Below are 20,811 nucleotides of genomic sequence, written 5' to 3' on the forward strand. Positions count from 1 at the left end.
TCTACACTGTTGAGTAAATTTTTTTATAGCACAATCTATTCATATTTATTTTGGACATTACATCTGTAATTAGAATAGCAATAAATATCTTAAAAATGTAAAAGAACTATTATTTGTTTTATAAAATATTAAATTTTTGGAGTTATTTCCTTCTTCCAAAAGTTGCTTTATCCTTAGAACTATTTAATAGCCGTGCAAATTATTTAGTTATTTTATTATAAAACCTACCAAAAAAAAAGTCTTGAAAGTAAAAACAGATTTGCAGTGTAATTTTATGTATTTTAGGTAGATTTCATAAGAAAGATATGAAAAATCTTTCTTAGACTGCACTGTATTTAAGGAATCGTAACTGAAAGGTAACATTACTTTATTGATTTATATTGCCATGTAAAACTGCTGAACTGCAATCGGTATTAGTCACAGATTGCTTTCTCTGAAATGAATGATGTTCATTATGACAGCAATGAAAAAAATTTCATCCAATGAAAAAAATAAATAATAGCCCATGTGGGGATCGAACCCACGACCTTCGCGTTATTAGCACGACGCTCTAACCAACTGAGCTAATGGGCCAACGACGAATATCTTATGTTGTTGTTAACAATTTGAATTTTATGTATATGTACCCCCTTTTTACTACCTTGTACGAAATAAAGGAAGTGATTGTAATCGCGAAAAATTTCGGTTTTCAGATTTCAACAGTAATATCCATTTTGATCATCCCTGAATTCATTTTACCTTGTTTCGGCGCGACGTCTTTACGTACGTATGTATGTATGTATAATAAGTACGTATGTACGTATCTCGCATAACACAAAAACGATTAGCCGTAGGATGTTGAAATTTCGGATTTAGGACTGTTATAACATCTAGTTGTATACCTCCTCTTTTGAATTCAATCGACTGAACCAAAAGTGTTCAAAAAAGCCCAAAGTCCCCAAAAATTTGGATTTTTGACTGCAATAAAATTTCTTCTTAAGATTTCTTAACTGCAATAAAAAAAACCTCATTGAGCGCTTCTAAACGATATATCAAAGTGGTACTTATTTTCATTGGTTCCAGAATTATAGCCAAATAAAACTTTAATTAATGAAATGGTTGGATCTTACAAGGGAAAGTATATCGCATATACATATATTTTTGTTAACTTTTTTTAATTTAAATATAATATATTAATTTAATATATAAATTTAATATTTAAATATAATATATATATTAACAATTTATTAATAATTATTAACCCTTGATTGTAAAAAATAAAATAAACAATAAATAATAATTCAATAACAATAAAAAAAAAATAATATGAAAAAAAAATCGGAACTTATTAGTGAAATAAAATTTTACGTAATTTTCAGTTTAATTTTAAAAAATCTCACAAGAGGTTAAAAATTATTAATAAACCAATATATTTAAATTAAAAAAAAGTTAAAAAAATATGTGTACGAATTCGGATTCAAACCGTTGTGTGCATGGATACAGATCCGACACGTTCTCATTTACAACACATATCTACTTGAACGACGTGAAACAGAATTAATATATAAACTAATATAAAATTCTTTTACGAACACCACCAAAAAATTTAATGTATATTGTAATGGGTACCATGATTCGACTTCCGGAAAATATCGACATATCTTCGCGTTCGTTTCACATCCCCCAGACCCCAAAACCACCGTCAATTCAAAAGTTTATAAATAATTCATTTATATATATTTCACTTTCTTGTGGACCCGATAACTGCCGTAATTTTTCCCCAATCAATTTCAAATTGATACATAAAATATAATGCCCAAAATCTCGGTCGAGTTCGTTAATGGGCAAAATCGAACCATGGGGGTTTTTTCGAAAAAAAATCGCTTTAACTTTCTTATTAAGTAAAATATCGATTTTTTTAAAGTTCCAACTATTCTTTGGATAAGAGCCTATAATTTATTTAGGGTACGTTTTTTGATATCACCAATTATTGGCCCAGGGAGTGGAAAAAGTGGGGTTTCGAAGACAAAAAAAATCATACCTTCCTTAATAGGTACAGTATGGAATCTGTTTAAAATGGTCGTTAGTACTCAAAACATTATCTAAAACGTTTGTCTGAAACAATTTTTGATATGAACAACCCTTACGGCAAGGGATGACCAAAATGTTGCTGGAATTGTAAGATGGAGCTTGTCGTATCGTATGGAGATGTTGTATCATGTGAAACTTTTTCACATGCAACCGTTGTCGTATTGAGTAAACTTGAAGTTTTTCTTAACTTTAAAGTGGAAATCTTTTTTATCCCCTACTTAACACCGGTGAAATCTACTTCCGCCTTCCGGCGTGCAGAAAGGGATTTTTATTTTAACGACACTGGTAGGTAGAATTTGTCCTGTAAAATCGTCCTAAAACTTTTGTTCAGGCCTTAAAAATTGTTACTTTTTATCTAAGATTATATGTTAAAGGAGTATGACTGACTGCATAATAAAATTTAAAATAACAAGTTTATTACTAATAGGCCTATCACTTTATGTGTTCATCAAAATAAATTTAGTTATCTTCGTCTTTAGCCGCATCAAGAGAAGTTGTAGATCAAGTAATCAAAGAGTCGTAAAACCGTTGATTGTTACTTGGAATATATTGCATTATTTTCAAAAGGTCAACCAGTTTTGCTTCTTTAATAGGTACTTTACCTGTATAGGTCTACCAGTACATTTGGTAAGTTTAAGTTTCTGATTTCAAGTTTAGGCTTCAGAAGACGGAATGAATGCTGTAAAAAACCGCCAGTAGTTTGCGAAGAAACTATATAACCAGGTTCCTTATGGTCATTTCAAATTTCTTTTACTTTGAAATAGAAAATATTTGAGGGTCTGTTTATCAGAAGGTCAGTAAGGAGCTGCCAACGTGATCCGTTAAAAGAAGAAAATAACTCCTGGATTTGTTCCTTTCTTCCAACTCACAATTATTTGTTGTGAGTTTCATTGCCGTATCAGAGCCCGTGCCGGGCTACAGGCTCATACCAGAAAAAATGTAGTGTCTAGTTTGTCAAAATATATAGAAACGTTTTCGTAAATTTTTACTTCATAATAGATTCTATCATAGTCAATTATTTTTAATATATTTTGTAGAGTATATAAAAAACGTTTACCAATGATTTACGTCATAAAGTTGCATCCGCTTATTCAGTATTTATAATATTTATTAATTTTAAAAACTCTACTTCCGATATATTCCAGGTGTTGCAGAAATATCGGATTGTAAAGAATTCAATTTACTGTCTTACATCAAGTTTTGATAGTCTTGTAGACTTACATCATAAATGAATAATGACGTGTCTAGTTTGTCTTTTACAAATATTAGTGTAGATTTTTTTTTTTTTTTTACTTACAAATATGAATATAAGATAAATGAAAGTCAAATAAAATACACGTATAAAAATAACATTTTTAAAAATTTCATTACAAATTAATCAAAATTAATTTTTTATATTAATTTTATTACTCCAAAAAAGGAAGTCTTAATTTGACCCGTATGTTTTATCTTTTATGTACGGCTAGACTTTTCGCTGACTTCACTTCCTGCATCGATTTCAGTGACTTTTTTAATTTGATCCGGATGTAATTCTGGCGGTCCCGTAGTAAGTTTTTTCAAATAAAATTAGTAGAAGTGGAAGATTTTTTTAACCGCATAAGTATATAGTAATATGGATAATTTGAATATCTCTTTTCATTTATTTTCTGGCGTCATCATTTATTAAGATTATATTGTTATAACGTAAGCCTGATAAATACATTTATATCAAATAAAAATACAATTTTATTCTATCAAATTGTATATATATATATATATATATATATATATATATATATATATATATATACATATGTTGTTGATTCATAGACCGATCGATCACTTTTATATTCAAAGTTCACATTTTTCCAACGAAAATATAAGAAAATATCAGGAAACCTTGTAGTAAATTTTTTCATTCCTGTGACCCGCATAATAAATATCTCTATATCAGAAATTTTTAAATCACGTTCTTTAATAGTCTCTTTACGTCGTTATTTATCTGAATCCTTTTATGTTATCAGGATGCAGGGTTCTCAATGTTGTGTTACTTATCTTTTATATGGAGAATTTTTTTTTTGAGACTTATTCGTATATTAAATAAATTATTTACATAATCAAGTTCAAGAACATCGTGTAATAATTTTAAAATCACTTTTTAATTTCCTGGCATCATAGCTCTGGAGGTATGATAAAAGAAGGAAAGTATTGTAATCAGTAAAAAAATGTGGAATGAGGTTTTTCATTTATCGGCGCTTCATGACCCACGGACCCCAAAAAACAAAAAAGTGAGGAGTAATTTCGTATGTACGTTGTTGGTATGGTTTAATTTTAATAACGTTTTACTGGATAAACCGATTTTGATGAAATTGTGTTCAGAAACTCAAGTGCGGAACAATTTCTTGTTAAAAGTTTGGTGACAATATGTCCAGGGGGTTGGAGTAGATGGTTTTTTTGGGGTCAATTTATCAAATTTTTTCAAACATAACCCCACTTTATATTAAGCTCAATACACACGTGAATGTTTACCTTACTATTAAAAAAAATTTCCCGAAACTATTCCATCCAAAAAAATTGAAAAAGCCACATATCTCTTTATTGCATATTTTTTATCCGAATTTTTTTATGTCTTCCTAGGCATAGTAGTAGTGCAAATGACCACACAGAAATACTTTGGGGACGATAATAGGGGTGGGGAAGCCGATCAAAGTTTAAAAATAATATAATATTTTGAAATCTAAACAATTTTTTTTGAATTATTTAACCTTTTAATAATATTACAATAAAATTTCAGCATAACTCATCTCCTCCACCCTAAAAAAGAAACCTTAGTTAAATTTTTATTGGTTGGACATTTTACATTGAAATTGTTATTAATTTATCCTATTTAATAAAATAAACGTAAAAAAATCAAAAGCTTTTCTTGGTAGGTGATTTTTGAGGTGGGAGAGCAGAAAAAATTAAAAAATATCGATTTTTTAAAACTTTTTTTAGTTTATAAACCATATACTGATAATTCTACAAAAAAAAAACTTCATCTTAAATTACCCCCACTCCTAAAAATAAATCTTAGTAACTTTTTTCATGTATTTATTTTTAATTTTTTTCATCTATTTTTTCATATAAAATTAATAACCAATGCCACGGATTTGTATTAAAACTTTGTTGTAACATTTTTATTTCAAATTTTGTGAAAATTTACTACAGAATATAAAAATATACGAAAAAATGTTAATATTCCCCATAAAAATTTTCATACCATTAAAATTTTATTATGAACTTTATCTTTTTTATCTTTACTTTTTCTTTGTTTCAGTTTTTAAATTTCGCAAATCAAAAAAGCCTAGTAAGTCTTACATTCTTTTTAGATTAGTCACGTTTAAAAAAAAAAGAGGAAATATTTTTTACAATTACAACAAAAAAATATTTATTTACATTTAATAAAGATTATGAGTTTTAAAATTGATAAATTTTAAATGCACCTGTATTATTGTATTTTTTACCGTAGAGTAATTTGTATAGACCTTAATGATTGTTTTTGTGACTTACTCGTATTAATATCGTTATTAATCAAGAATTATCTGATATAATTTATGAACAAAATTATATTTAAAAAGTACTTATTTAATTATTTTTACAGTATTTGTAAAATAGTTACGATATCTACAAAAAAGAGTATTAAAATAATTATTCATTAAAAATGATGTTATATTGTTTTAGAAAATCCTAGTCGAAACCGTAAAGTTAGTTAACTTTATATATCTCATAAATATTATTCAACTATTCCTTTATTTACTTATTCTATACCTTTTTTTTGTAATAATATTATCATTTTATCCCTATTATTTCTTTTTTTTTTAGAATCAGACCTCCTAAAGATTGCAAATGCATAGTCCTGACTTCTTTCTTTTCCAAAATTCTTTCTTTTTAATTTATTTTTCTTTTTCCGGTGCATCCAGTATATTTCATTTCCTGTTTCTCTGAAAATTTAGATTCATCGACTAGTTTCTAAAAAATTGTCTTACAAAAATTACTTATTTGGAGATTTTAAAAATGTTTAGATTTTTTCAACTTCTTCGAACCAGTTTATTTTGATTACTCTTTTTTGAAAATTTAAATATTTGTTTTTTCAATCTAGTTACTTTTTAATCTTTACATGGACCTAGCAGTTAATAATGTTAAAGAATAATTTAAATCCGGAGTAACAGTACAAGGTGAAAAGATAAGGATGATACGGTTTGCTGATGATATAGTAATTCTAGCTGAGAGTAAAAAGGATTTAGAAGAAACAACGAAAGGCATGGATGAAGTCCTACGCAAGAACTACCGCATGAAAATATACAAGAACAAAACGAAAGTAATGAAATGCAGTATAAATAACAAAGATGGACCACTGAATGTGAAGATAAGAGGAAAAAAGATTATGGAGGTAGAAGAATTTTGTTATTTGGGAAGTAGAATTACTAAAGATGAACGAAGCAGGAGCGATATAAAATGCCGAATAGCACAGGCAAAACGAGCCTTCAGTCAGAAATATAATTTGTTTACATCAAAAATTATTTAAACGTCAGGAAAAGATTTTTGAAAGTATATGTTTGGAGCGTAGCTTTATATGGAAGTGAAACTTGGACGATCGGAATATCGGAGAAGAAAAGATTAGAAGCTTTTGAAATGCGGTGGTATAGGAGAATGTTAAAAATCAGATGGGTGGATAAAGTTACAAATGAAGAGGTGTTGCGGCAGTTAGATGAAGAAAGAAGCATTTGGAATAATATAGCTAAAAGAAGACACAGACTTTAGGCCACATATTAAGGCATCCTGGAATAGTCGCTTTAATATTGGTGGGACAGGTAGAAGGAAAAAATTGTGTAGGCAGGCCACGTTTGGAATATGTAAAACAAATTGTTAGGGATGTAGGATGTAGGGGGTATACCGAAATGAAACGACTAGCACTAGATAGGGAATCTTGGAGAGCTGCATCAAACCAGTCAAATGACTGAAGACAAAAGAGAGAATCTAGTTTTATCCATTTCATATAAATGACCACAAAATTTGAATTTTTTTCATTATATATTATCTATTTTTTTAAATTTTGTTAAATTTCTTAATTTATAAATATTTTCTTCGAGTTTTGGACCACAGATTTTCTTATAAATTTTTTCAACTTTATAGATTATTCCTGAGATATTCTGTATGCCTTTCGCACTATAAAATGTTTCCGGTTAAACTAAAGTTTTATCTTAATTTCACGTTTTTGGATAAGGTTTTTTTATTGTAAAACGATAAACGACTTCCCTTTTTTGTGTTCCGGCTTTTATTCCTGCTTTTTCTAAAACATTCGTGTAATTTAACTAAATATTTATATTTTTGTAATCTTGACTGGATTCTAATTTTATAGTTTTAAAACCATTTTGTTCATTATTATTATTTTAACGAGTAAAATGTGAGATTAGAAATAAGTTAGAAAATATTCTGAAATTTATATTTTTTTGGATTGTGGTAAAAAATTTTGTTTTTTCGTATGAAATTCGTGACTAATTTTGTTTGCACATTTCTTCATTTTTTTTAATTTTGGTTTTCGCCCCTAATGCCCTTGCAAAAATTACCATATAGTCAGAAAATGCTGACACGTTTACTTTTAAAAATTAAAATTTTGGTCACCATTTTTACACGACTGCCCAGAATGGAGTGCAATGTATTTAGGATGTTTGTTCCACTGTATCAGCTCGACGGATGAACCGATTCAGATGTATGATCTCTGCTTTGGAATCCTTACTTACCAGGAGTGTCATAGGCTATTTAAAAATATATACATATATTTTAAAGATTTGAAAAAATTATCCTATATACAAAATTGTCACCCGCAAGCTCTTTAATGATCCTATATTAGTAATTATCCTATATTAAAGAGCAATGTTTGTCAGAAATTTTTTTTTGGCAGCCGTGTTTTTTAATTTTTTAATATTTATCGTTTGTTATGTGTTCGTTGTCTTATGTATTAGGATTTTTCTATTTCATTTTCGATATACTCTTTCCGGAGCGCAATTGAATAATATTAGTGAGAGATCATCCATCGCCTTATCTCAATCCAGTTTTTATTTCAAACGGTTTGGAAATTTCGCCAAAAACTTTAACTTTTGAGTATGTTTCTGTTAACCTTTCTTCTATAATATTTACTGTTTTATTATCGGTATTTAATCCTTTCAATATTTTAAAAAGATTTGATAGAAACGTTTGAACTCGAAGAATTTGTAACAAATTAGAAATTTTATTAACAAAAATTTGGGATAAAAGAAAAAAATTCCAAAGGAATGGAAAAACGCCTTAATTTATCCATTAGACAAAAAAGATAATAAAAAAGAAGGCATAAAAAAAGGAAAAGATGAAACCGATTCAAATAATTATACAGGAATCTTACTTTTCTCCGTCAACGTAACAAATTTTATCAAAAACATTGTTAAATAGAATTCAACCGATAGTTGAATTCTCTATGTAACGAACGAATCACACATATGTCTTCTTGTCTACAAAAATAATTATTAATTTCAGATTTCTACGTTTTTGGCATTGTAAAATGATTTTACATTAAAATTTTCTCTACGCAACTTTTACCTGGTGGAAAGTCATTTTGATATTCGCCTACTTTTTTTCTACTATCGGTTGGATTCTATTATTTAATAATGTTTCGATAAAATTTTATACGTGACTGATAAAAGTAAAATTCCTTTGTAGTTATTCAAATCGGTTTTATTACCTCTTTTTTATTATAGATAAATTAAAGCGTTTTTCCAGTCTTTTGGAATTTTTCCCTTTTCCCAAATTTCTTTAAAAAAAAATTTCTAATTGTGGAAAATTCTTTGAATACAAACGTTTCCGCCAGATTTGGACAAATAAAAATTTTTTTTTATTTATAATTTTTTTTTATATTCTTAATTCTTTAGTAATCTGTTTGTGATAATTATTTAATAGTCGAAATAACCATCTAGCTTTAGATTAAAAAATATATATTAAGTTTTGATTCGGGTTTAATAAGTATTTTCTTTGTCTGTATTTACATATTTGATAGAAATCGCATTCGAAAAAAGTTTGAAAAGTTTAGAAAATATGAAAGTTTTGTAAAATCCGAATCCATTAAATTTGACTTTAATCCGTTACTTTTTCAATTGTTAAAATCTATTTAAGTTTAAATATTAAATGAATGGGTTACAGTTAAATTTATCTTTTAAGTAGGTCTTTATTATTGATTATTACGGTCCATGATATATTATGTTAGGGGTTCAGTATCGTGGCTTGTTTGTAATATACTAATATCATGGTATGTACAGTTTACTACTACTACTATTACTACTACACGTAGCATAGCATATAGTATTATAGTGTAGTATACTATATAATGTAGTAAGTATATTTTAGTAGGCCAGTTGTTTCAAATAACTCGATGTTGGCAGTTAACTCTTGTTGGTTACCTCGGGCAATACGCTACCAAAAAATTATATACTAGATGCAAAGTGTGTAATTTGCTAGAGAGCAAGCTACAATTAAATATTGTACTGACCTGCTCTAACAGAGCGAGTGTGCTGCAGCGATAGAATGAAAGGGTTAGAGGGGAAGTTTAAAGGGAGGGAGAAGGAAGTGAATATCTTATATATATATATATATCTTCTTTTAGACAGTTTTCATTCGTTTATCCTTTAGTATTTCTTCTTAGGTTGTATTTGAACTATTCCACTTATCTCGTTTTTTTTCAATCTCCACATTCTTTATATACTTCTGAATCTAAAAAGTTACTATCCTGCACAGCCAAGTCAGGATAATCATTTTAAACATAACCTGTAGTCGACGTAGCTACACGGATCCCGGAAGCCCATCAAATAACAAACGTACGTATGCCGCAAGCACGCACTATTCTTATCATATCTTTAATATCAAGTCAATATATAAAATCAAAGTTTATTCTGTACATTGTCCAAAATTGGTTAACTTTTATCATGATAGGGTATAATTTAATTTCAAAAATAAAACTAAGACAAATTATATCCCATTATCTTGATTTACATCCGTTATTATTAATTTTAATTTTTATTATTAATTTACTCGGACATTATATAAAAGTGATGAACGAGAAAAATAAATCTGTTTTGAATAATTATAATTTTTTTCTTTTTACAAAAAATGTGTAATTATAATGCATTGCATAGACTGCACTGTATTTAAGGAATCGTAACTGAAAGGCAAGATTACTTTATTGATTTATATTGCCATGAAAAACTGCTGAATTGCAATCGGTATTAGTCACAGATTGCTTTCTCTGAAATGAATGATGTTCATTATGACAGCCAATCGTATGATATACAGCTTCATCCAATGAAAAAAATAAATAATAAATTTCCACAATTAAGAAGGTAAAAAAAAACTAACTAGCCCATGTGGGGATCGAACCCACGACCTTCGCGTTATTAGCACGACGCTCTAACCAACTGAGCTAATGGGCCAACAACGAATATCTTAAGTTGTTGTTAACAATTTGAATTTTATGTATATGTACCCCCTTTTTACTACCATGTACGAAATAAAGGAAGTGATTGTAATCGCGAAATATATCGGTTTTCACATTTCAACCGTAATATCCATTTTGATCATCCCTGAATACATTTTACCTAGTTTCGGCGCGACGGATCCCGGAAGCCCATCAAATAACAAACGTACGTTGCCGCAAGCACGCACTATTCTTATCATATGTTTAATATCAAGTCAATATATAATATTAAAGTTTATTCTGTACATTGTCCAAAATTGGTTAACTATTATCATGATAGGGTATAATTCAATTTCACTAATAAAACTAAGACAAATTATATCCCATTATCTTGATTTACATCCGTTATTATTATTTTTAATTTTTATTATTAATTTACTCGGACATTATATAAAAGTGATGAACGTGAAAAATAAATCTGTTTGAATAATTATAATTTTTTTCTTTTTACAAAAAATGTGTAATTATAATGCATTGCTTAGACTGCACTGTATTTAAGGAATCGTAACTGAAAGGCAAGATTACTTTATTGATTTATATTGCCATGAAAAACTGCTGAATTACAATCGGTATTAGTCACAGATTGCTTTCTCTGAAATGAATGATGTTCATTATGACAGCCAATCGTATGATATACAGCTTCATCCAATGAAAAAAATAAATAATAAATTTCCACAATTAAGAAGGTAAAAAAAAACTAACTAGCCCATGTGGGGATCGAACCCACGACCTTCGCGTTATTAGCACGACGCTCTAACCAACTGAGCTAATGGGCCAACAACGAATATCTTAAGTTGTTGTTAACAATTTGAATTTTATGTATATGTACCCCCTTTTTACTACCATGTACGAAATAAAGGAAGTGATTGTAATCGCGAAATATATCGGTTTTCACATTTCAACCGTAATATCCATTTTGATCATCCCTGAATACATTTTACCTAGTTTCGGCGCGACGGATCCCGGAAGCCCATCAAATAACAAACGTACGTATGCCGCAAGCACGCACTATTCTTATCATATGCTTAATATCAAGTCAATATATAATATTAAAGTTTATTCTGTACATTGTCCAAAATTGGTTAACTATTATCATGATAGGGTATAATTCAATTTCACTAATAAAACTAAGACAAATTATATCCCATTATCTTGATTTACATCCGTTATTATTATTTTTAATTTTTATTATTAATTTACTCGGACATTATATAAAAGTGATGAACGTGAAAAATAAATCTGTTTGAATAATTATAATTTTTTTCTTTTTACAAAAAATGTGTAATTATAATGCATTGCGAAGACTGCACTCTATTTAAGGAATCGTAACTGAAAGGCAACATTACTTTATTGATTTATATTGCCATGTAAAACTACTGAATTGCAATCGGTATTAGTCACACATTGCTTTCTCTGAAATGAATGATGTTCATTATGACAGCCAATGGTAAGACATACAGCTTCATCCAATGAAAAAAATAAATAATAAATTTCCACAATTAAGAAGTAAAAAAAAAAACTAACTAGCCCATGTGGGGATCGAACCCACGACCTTCGCGTTATTAGCACGACGCTCTAACCAACTGAGCTAATGGGCCAACAACGAATATCTTAAGTTGTTGTTAACAATTTGAATTTTATGTATATGTACCCCCTTTTTACTACCATGTACGAAATAAAGGAAGTGATTGTAATCGCGAAATATATCGGTTTTCACATTTCAACCGTAATATCCATTTTGATCATCCCTGAATACATTTTACCTAGTTTCGGCGCGACGGATCCCGGAAGCCCATCAAATAACAAACGTACGTATGCCGCAAGCACGCACTATTCTTATCATATGTTTAATATCAAGTCAATATATAATATTAAAGTTTATTCTGTACATTGTCCAAAATTGGTTAACTATTATCATGATAGGGTATAATTCAATTTCACTAATAAAACTAAGACAAATTATATCCCATTATCTTGATTTACATCCGTTATTATTATTTTTAATTTTTATTATTAATTTACTCGGACATTATATAAAAGTGATGAACGTGAAAAATAAATCTGTTTGAATAATTATAATTTTTTTCTTTTTACAAAAAATGTGTAATTATAATGCATTGCGTAGACTGCACTCTATTTAAGGAATCGTAACTGAAAGGCAACATTACTTTATTGATTTATATTGCCATGTAAAACTGCTGAATTGCAATCGGTATTAGTCACAGATTGCTTTCTCTGAAATGAATGATGTTCATTATGACAGCCAATGGTATGATATACAGCTTCATCCAATGAAAAAAATAAATAATAAATTTCCACAATTAAGAAGGTAAAAAAAAACTAACTAGCCCATGTGGGGATCGAACCCACGACCTTCGCGTTATTAGCACGACGCTCTAACCAACTGAGCTAATGGGCCAACAACGAATATCTTAAGTTGTTGTTAACAATTTGAATTTTATGTATATGTACCCCCTTTTTACTACCATGTACGAAATAAAGGAAGTGATTGTAATCGCGAAATATATCGGTTTTCACATTTCAACCGTAATATCCATTTTGATCATCCCTGAATACATTTTACCTAGTTTCGGCGCGACGGATCCCGGAAGCCCATCAAATAACAAACGTACGTATGCCGCAAGCACGCACTATTCTTATCATATGTTTAATATCAAGTCAATATATAATATTAAAGTTTATTCTGTACATTGTCCAAAATTGGTTAACTATTATCATGATAGGGTATAATTCAATTTCACTAATAAAACTAAGACAAATTATATCCCATTATCTTGATTTACATCCGTTATTATTATTTTTAATTTTTATTATTAATTTACTCGGACATTATATAAAAGTGATGAACGTGAAAAATAAATCTGTTTGAATAATTATAATTTTTTTCTTTTTACAAAAAATGTGTAATTATAATGCATTGCGTAGACTGCACTCTATTTAAGGAATCGTAACTGAAAGGCAACATTACTTTATTGATTTATATTGCCATGTAAAACTGCTGAATTGCAATCGGTATTAGTCACACATTGCTTTCTCTGAAATGAATGATGTTCATTATGACAGCCAATGGTAAGACATACAGCTTCATCCAATGAAAAAAATAAATAATAAATTTCCACAATTAAGAAGTAAAAAAAAAACTATCTATCCCATGTGGGGATCGAACCCACGACCTTCGCGTTATTAGCACGACGCTCTAACCAACTGAGCTAATGGGCCAACGACGAATATCTTATGTTGTTGTTAACAATTTGAATTTTATGTATATGTACCCCCTTTTTACTACCTTGTACGAAATAAAGGAAGTGATTGTAATCGCGAAAAATTTCGGTTTTCAGATTTCAACAGTAATATCCATTTTGATCATCCCTGAATTCATTTTACCTTGTTTCGGCGCGACGTCTTTACGTACGTATGTATGTATGTATAATAAGTACGTATGTACGTATCTCGCATAACACAAAAACGATTAGCCGTAGGATGTTGAAATTTCGGATTTAGGACTGTTATAACATCTAGTTGTATACCTCCTCTTTTGAATTCAAACTGAACCAAAAGTGTTCAAAAAAGCCCAAAGTCCCCAAAAATTTGGATTTTTGACTTTTTCTTAACTGTAGTAAAAAATCCTCATTGAGCGCTTCTAAACGATATATTAAAGTGGTACTTATTTTCATTGGTTCCAGAATTATAGCCAAATAAAACTTTAATTAATGAAATATTTGGATCTTACAAGGGAAGGTATATCGTCATATACATATATTTTTTTTTAACTTTTTTTAATTTAAATATATTAATTTAATATATAAATATAATATATATTTATATATATATATATATATATATATATATATATATATATATATAAACAATTTATTAATAATTATTAACCCCTGATTGTAAAAAATAAAATAAATAATAATTCAATAATACCAATAAAAAAAAATATATGAAAAAAAATCGGAACTGATTAGTGAAATAAAATTTTACGTAATTTTCATTTTAATTCAAAAAAAATCTCACAATAAGAGGTTAAAAATTATTAATAAATCAATATATTTAAATCAACAAAAAGTTAAAAAAAAATGTGAACGAAGTCGGATTCAATCCGTTGTGTGCATGGTTACAGATCCGACACGTTCTCATTTACAACACATATCTACTTGAACGACGTGAAACAGAATTAATATATAAACTAATATAAAATTCTGATACGCACACCACCAAAAAATGTAATGCATATAGTGTCCCACCACTATGCATTGTCGATGTTTTCTATACCTTCGGTAAAATTACGCCAGATTTTAATTCTTGAAACCTAAATTTTGGAGTAAATTTAGTGGGTTTATTTTTTATTAAAATTGAAAAAAATAGATACCAGAACTGTATTTTCAGTAGTTTTTTTTAAATATTTGGATAAAAGGCAAAAAATGTGGGTCGAAAATATACTATTTTATGTTTGAAGTAAAATAACTTCGTTAAGCAGGTAATAAACAAATAAAGCATTTTAACAAACCTTCTACAGAATCTGATTCAGAATAAAATTGTATGGATAAAGTCTACAGAAACTAAATTAAATGTAAGAATTTTTAACTTTATAAAAACAAAACATATCAGAATGTAGCTGATTTTAACTGTATTAAACGAAACAAATTTTTTATACGTTTTTTTTTAATAAACTTCGAAATTCTTATGTTTGAATTTAGTTTCTGTGGACTTTATTCATACCATTTTACTCTGAATCAAATTCTTTATAACTTATGTTTGATATGTGTTTATTATCCGTTTAACAAAGTTATTTTATTCAAACATAAAATTGTGTATTTTTTGACACTAATCGTTTTTCTTTTAGCCCAGACTTCTTGAAAAATATAAAAATACAGTTCTGGGATCTGTTTTTTCACTTGTTCAGATGATATTTCATATGAAACTACTAAATTTACTCCTTAATTTGGATTCCAAGAATTACAGTCTGGCTTAATTTCACCGTAGGCGCAGAAATCAGAGCGAAATTTTTTGCAGCCAACACTCGCTAACGAAGTGTTACGAAATTTGTTCTTTATTTTCATCAGTAGAATACATGTTCTGAAAATTTGTTACATTCTTCTTGAACCACTCAGTATATATATATATATATATATATACTCATATATATTTCTCTCTCTCTCTCTCTCTCTCTCTCTCTGTGTGTGTGTGTGTGTGCGTGCGCGAGCGTGGATTAAAAAATTTAATGGATTGTAAGAATTCTCATCGCAGCCATAAACTCACTGATTTTTAAAACTGTAATGCTGTAACCAATAATAAATAAAAAAAAAGTAATTTTTTTTTCATAAAAAATCCAACTTGTACATATTAAAACTATTCGCAAAAAATTAGTACTTTACACAATAATAAACTTTCCGCCAAAAGTGTTCGAATGAATTTTGAGAAATTTTAATTTTAAACTTTACAATTTTATTCCACGAAGGGTGGATTTTAAATTATTATAATACCATTCAATTTTTCCAATTTTAGGATGAGAACATGGAGGGTATTAAAATCTTGGTATCATTAGGAATTAGTTTTTCTTGAAAATGATGAAACTTTGAAGATAAACATATCCTTAGATAATCTATAATCTATTGTGAATTAAATAAATTTACAAATAAAATAATGCTTCGTTTTATTAGTCATCATCATTTGGTGTAATTTTCTTCTAGAGATCTAAATAATTTGTATATTTATTTTTTAAGAAGTTTAATAAAATTTATTCTTAAGATATATTTGTTCAAAATAACCTTTATCGTAACATCTATTTAATATAATTTACAACGATTTAATTATTACTTACCAATAAAATAAAAATTTAAAGACCTTTAAAATATATATATTCTGTAAAAGATAATATATTGTTGACACCGAGATAAAAACCCAATTTTTTATGGTGTTCAATGAAATCAGAATGTTATAAAAAATGATTTATATACGTGCATACGTCATAGAATAAAGGATGCTTTTTTCATGTCAAATCGGTCAGAATTCTTTTTGTTTTTAGTTTTGTTTTTTTTTTCTTAGTAAGAATGTTAGATTCAACAACACCTATAATTATAACCGAGAATAAAAAAAAGAAAAAGTTTGAGAAATACCTGTACCGAATTATTTACCCTGTGGTTAAAAATGTGAGACCCTTAAGGTAATTTTATATAAGGTCTATTTATATAATGTTGGTGGCTTGGATATTCATGATTCTAAATGCAATAGTGCTGAGTTCAGAAAGATTTTTTTCTTTTTGTATTATTAGTTTTCTTGCCTACACGATCACCAAAATTTTGTCCTCATAAAAAAAGTTTTTGTTCCATTCCATGGGAATTCCTTTACCTTACTGTACCACAGTGAAAATATTTTTATTGTTAAAATTGGGCCTTCTCGAAATTTTGTATTTTTTGACGTTTTGATCAATAAACCAAAAAAAAGATGGCGAAGTATTGAGTAACGTTCCCGGTTACACCGATCAAGTCTTAGAATAATTTACACAACTTTTTCATTGCGAAATCTATCCGGCTTCGGCGGATTGTTTTGCAAAACATTAAGGGCCTGATTTTTATTTTTATAATAAAATAATTTCATCTTTTTATAAAATAATAAAATGTACTAACACAGTTAGAAAATGTTTAACCAAAATTTTTAATGTTCTTAATAATACTTTACAATGTTAAATATAAATAAGATTAAAAATTTACACTTATTACAAAAATAAATTACACAACACACCAGTAATTTTTTGTTACTTTTCAAATTTTACTTTTTCTTATTTTAATTTGTTCTGTTTCAATATGAAACTAAAGCCTTAAAATAAAATACTTTATACGCTTTTTGCTAAATTTTAAAAATTCATAGGTATCATGAAGTCTAGAGGTAGAAACTTTGTTGCTTATTTATATTTGCGACCAATAAATAAAATAAGATTTATAAAGATTAAATCTCTTTATTACAACATAAGGAAAAAGTATAATAATTATAAATACAAGAAAATTTTAAAAAATTTATTTAAAAAAAAAATTAATTTAATTTTTACGACCCTTTAAATGGGAAAAAGGGGCGGAGCCAAAAAATGAAAAAAACAGTATATATATTTTTTAGAGGTGGGGAATAAATTTAAAAAAAATTAATAACGTGTAGTTTAAGCTCAACAAATTTGCCGAGTAAAGTTTTCTCTAAATTTAACAGCTCCTTGAATTGAAAAGTAAAGATATAAAAACACAATCTAGATGTGAAAAGTCAAATTGAAAGAGAAAGGTCAACTCATACAAAGTGAGCAACATAACATAACCCGAACCCATAACATAACCGCTGCAGAATCGGTAGGTTATGCTGGAATGAAATTTTATGAATGATACGGAGAAATTAAATAAGAAAAACAAAACGTAATTTAAATGTTGCATTTATTTACCTTACTGTTACAAAAGATGTTTAAAATGACCACCCTTTTAATTGTTACCTTTCATTGTTTCCATGCTCACAGAAATTTCAAATGTCTCCAGCCTTTTTTTTCTTGGTGTTCCATCTTTCATATATATACAGAATTATACTCCAAACATAACACATCACAAAATGCTTCTTCAATTTTTAACTCCGTGTTACTACATAACAAATGTATCTTTCTGTTAAATGCTTTTTAATATTTTTGTTTAATATAGTTTTGCAATCTTGTTTAATATGGTACCAAATTATGAACGAATATGCCTTCTTTCTGTTATGTAAGTAATCATTTATTGTATCGTATCTTATTACGTTTATTCTCTTGATTGTTTTTCATTCTAAATTGTATCATAGTGTCTTCTAATTTTGAAATAATTTGTTGAATAACTTGGTGCTTCATTTCCTAAAAAAAACTGTCACCCCCGAATCTTGAACAATGTTTTCTTCTTTTCCTTAAAATTTGTTATTTATCTAAGAGATGTAATGTGATTTTTTTCTTGCATAACTTAACTTTGTTGAATTTTTTATTTAATAAATAAAAAACTATGGGTGCGAAGATCAGATACAAAAAACCAAAACGTCAAACTACGTGTCAAGCCATTGCAGACGACCTGGCTCTTTTAGCTGAATCAAAGGAAGACACGGTAGCACAAATAGAAGAGAACAGGAATAGTCTAAAAAGCAGGCCTACAGTTACCTTTTACCAAGACGGAATTAATAATGAACATCAAATTATTCACACGAAAGACAATACTGACTAAACACGGAAAGATAAATATAATTATGTACATTTCATACACATGTCGGTGATATTTATCTTTCCGTGTACCTAGGAGAGATTACGTATGGGCAGAGTAGGAGTACATAAAGCGTTAATTTAAAATAAAGTATTAAAATTGGTGAAGCTTACATATATCATCAACGACATCTACAATAAAAAGAATTTCTTCAAGATCGGGAATTTAAAGCATTGTACTACTATAATATGATCAGTAATCTTATATGGCACTGAAACATTACACCTAACCAACTATGAAAAATTTCTCTAAAATCGAAAAATACTTATAGGAAAAAAATACTTAATAGGAAAATAGAGAAAGGTAACAGAAAAAGAATAGACATCTAGCAAGGAAATCGACCAAAATCAAGAATACCTAGAAACCGATAAAGAAAAGGTTATTTCTCCTATATAAGTAATAGCTGAAATTAGGTTTGTAATTACTGTAGTTCCTCAAAATGATATTTGTCCTCAAGGTAGGACATATCCTATGAAACCTGTAGCCATTAATATTATTATAATTATTGATCCTGATAATTAACCCATCAATTAATATCAAAACAATTGGACATCAATGATATTGATCATACGAATACTCAGACTCTAAAAAAATTCAATTTGAATCGTAATTATATTTCTTAGGGAATATGATTAGGATGGGCGCAAACAGATTAAATGAAAAAAATCTTTGATAAGCTGTGGAACATGAAAAAGAAAATGAAATTATCTGAAACAGATGGAAGAAAACCTCCAAAGGATAGGCTGGATAGTATGGTATTACTTCAGGGGATGAATGAGAATGATATCTATAAATGTAAGTGAAGTGTAGCCTTGTACACAGTCTCAGATCGACCATTCCTGAGATGTGTGGTTAATTGAAACCCAACCACCAAAGAACACTGGTACCTACGATCTAGTATTCAAATCCGTGTAAAAGTAACTGCCGTTCCCAAGAATAATCTAAAATATAATAGTTTTTATGGCATAAAAAAAAGAAAGAAAGAAATTGGATACATAAAGAAAACCAAAGCCGTATTGAAAAAATTAGAAACGCATGAAAGAAGAGAAAAGAAGCTAGAAAAAGTTATATTTGTGTGGTATTAAGTTGGCATAAAAAAAAAATAAATAAACAACTTTTTCAAGTTCTGATACACGTATTAACTCTGTTGTAAAAATTCAAAATAGTTTCTTCCTTTTTGTTATCCTGTATTTGGTCTACTTATTACATTCTTATTTTTTTCAAATTGATTTTTTTAGCATACTCTAAGCATATATCTTTTTATTATTTATTACTTATTTCTATTCTCATTCAAAATATTTTTATAATTATATTACCCTTGAGTTGTTAATCCAGTGTCAAATTTGTTCTGTATTTAATAATTAAAAGGATGTAACTTGATTTGTTTTTTAATATTTAAAGTTAGAAGTATTATAAATAACAATTTGCATGTTTTTTACGTCTCTATATGTGTAATAGTAATTACTGTGATTAATTTTTTAATATTTATATTTTACGGTTACAATTAGAATACGTTATGATTACTGAAAAAAATGCTATATTTTGCATAAATCTGACAAGTATTTTAATAAAGTTATTTAAATAGTATATTATAATAATTTGCATAATTAATAATCTTTACGCACCGTAATTTAAAAACAACTACTAATTATTTTTTTAAACGCAACTGGTTTTTTTGTGAATAAATGCAAATCAGTGTGATAAAACGAGACTCTGTTAGTCTGACATCCGGTAGTATCGGATACCTAAATCATTACAACATCGATATACATGTTTGAAAGTTATAGAAGATAGGACTTCTACCACATCAAAATATTTGACTAGTAGTTCACAGTTTAAAATTTAAGGTTTTAACAATGAATTAAACTAGAGATCATTTGTGTTATTCTTTTTATACTACATATTTTCTGCGGTATTTAGATGATTGTTATGGTGTTAATTTTTTTTATGATT

At 28.1% G+C, this 20,811-nt stretch overlaps 1 protein-coding gene and 6 non-coding genes across 9 annotated transcripts in view; all 7 read right to left on the reverse strand.

Annotated features, from left to right (window-relative positions):
* Nucleotides 1–20,811, reverse strand: part of Sp1 (transcription factor Sp8) — a 548,926-nt gene that overhangs the window by 309,055 nt on the left and 219,060 nt on the right. The window lies entirely within an intron of this gene.
* Nucleotides 500–573, reverse strand: TRNAI-AAU (transfer RNA isoleucine (anticodon AAU)). The gene has a single exon. It is a non-coding gene; the product is annotated as a tRNA-Ile (tRNA).
* TRNAI-AAU (transfer RNA isoleucine (anticodon AAU)) lies at nt 10,468–10,541 on the reverse strand. Its single transcript has one exon. It is a non-coding gene; the product is annotated as a tRNA-Ile (tRNA).
* On the reverse strand, nt 11,288–11,361 carry TRNAI-AAU (transfer RNA isoleucine (anticodon AAU)). Its single transcript has one exon. It is a non-coding gene; the product is annotated as a tRNA-Ile (tRNA).
* TRNAI-AAU (transfer RNA isoleucine (anticodon AAU)) lies at nt 12,110–12,183 on the reverse strand. Its single transcript has one exon. It is a non-coding gene; the product is annotated as a tRNA-Ile (tRNA).
* On the reverse strand, nt 12,931–13,004 carry TRNAI-AAU (transfer RNA isoleucine (anticodon AAU)). The gene has a single exon. It is a non-coding gene; the product is annotated as a tRNA-Ile (tRNA).
* TRNAI-AAU (transfer RNA isoleucine (anticodon AAU)) lies at nt 13,752–13,825 on the reverse strand. Its single transcript has one exon. It is a non-coding gene; the product is annotated as a tRNA-Ile (tRNA).

Source organism: Lycorma delicatula, chromosome 4, assembly GCF_047948215.1.
Source record: "Lycorma delicatula isolate Av1 chromosome 4, ASM4794821v1, whole genome shotgun sequence".
NCBI classification, from domain to species: Eukaryota; Metazoa; Arthropoda; class Insecta; order Hemiptera; family Fulgoridae; genus Lycorma; species Lycorma delicatula.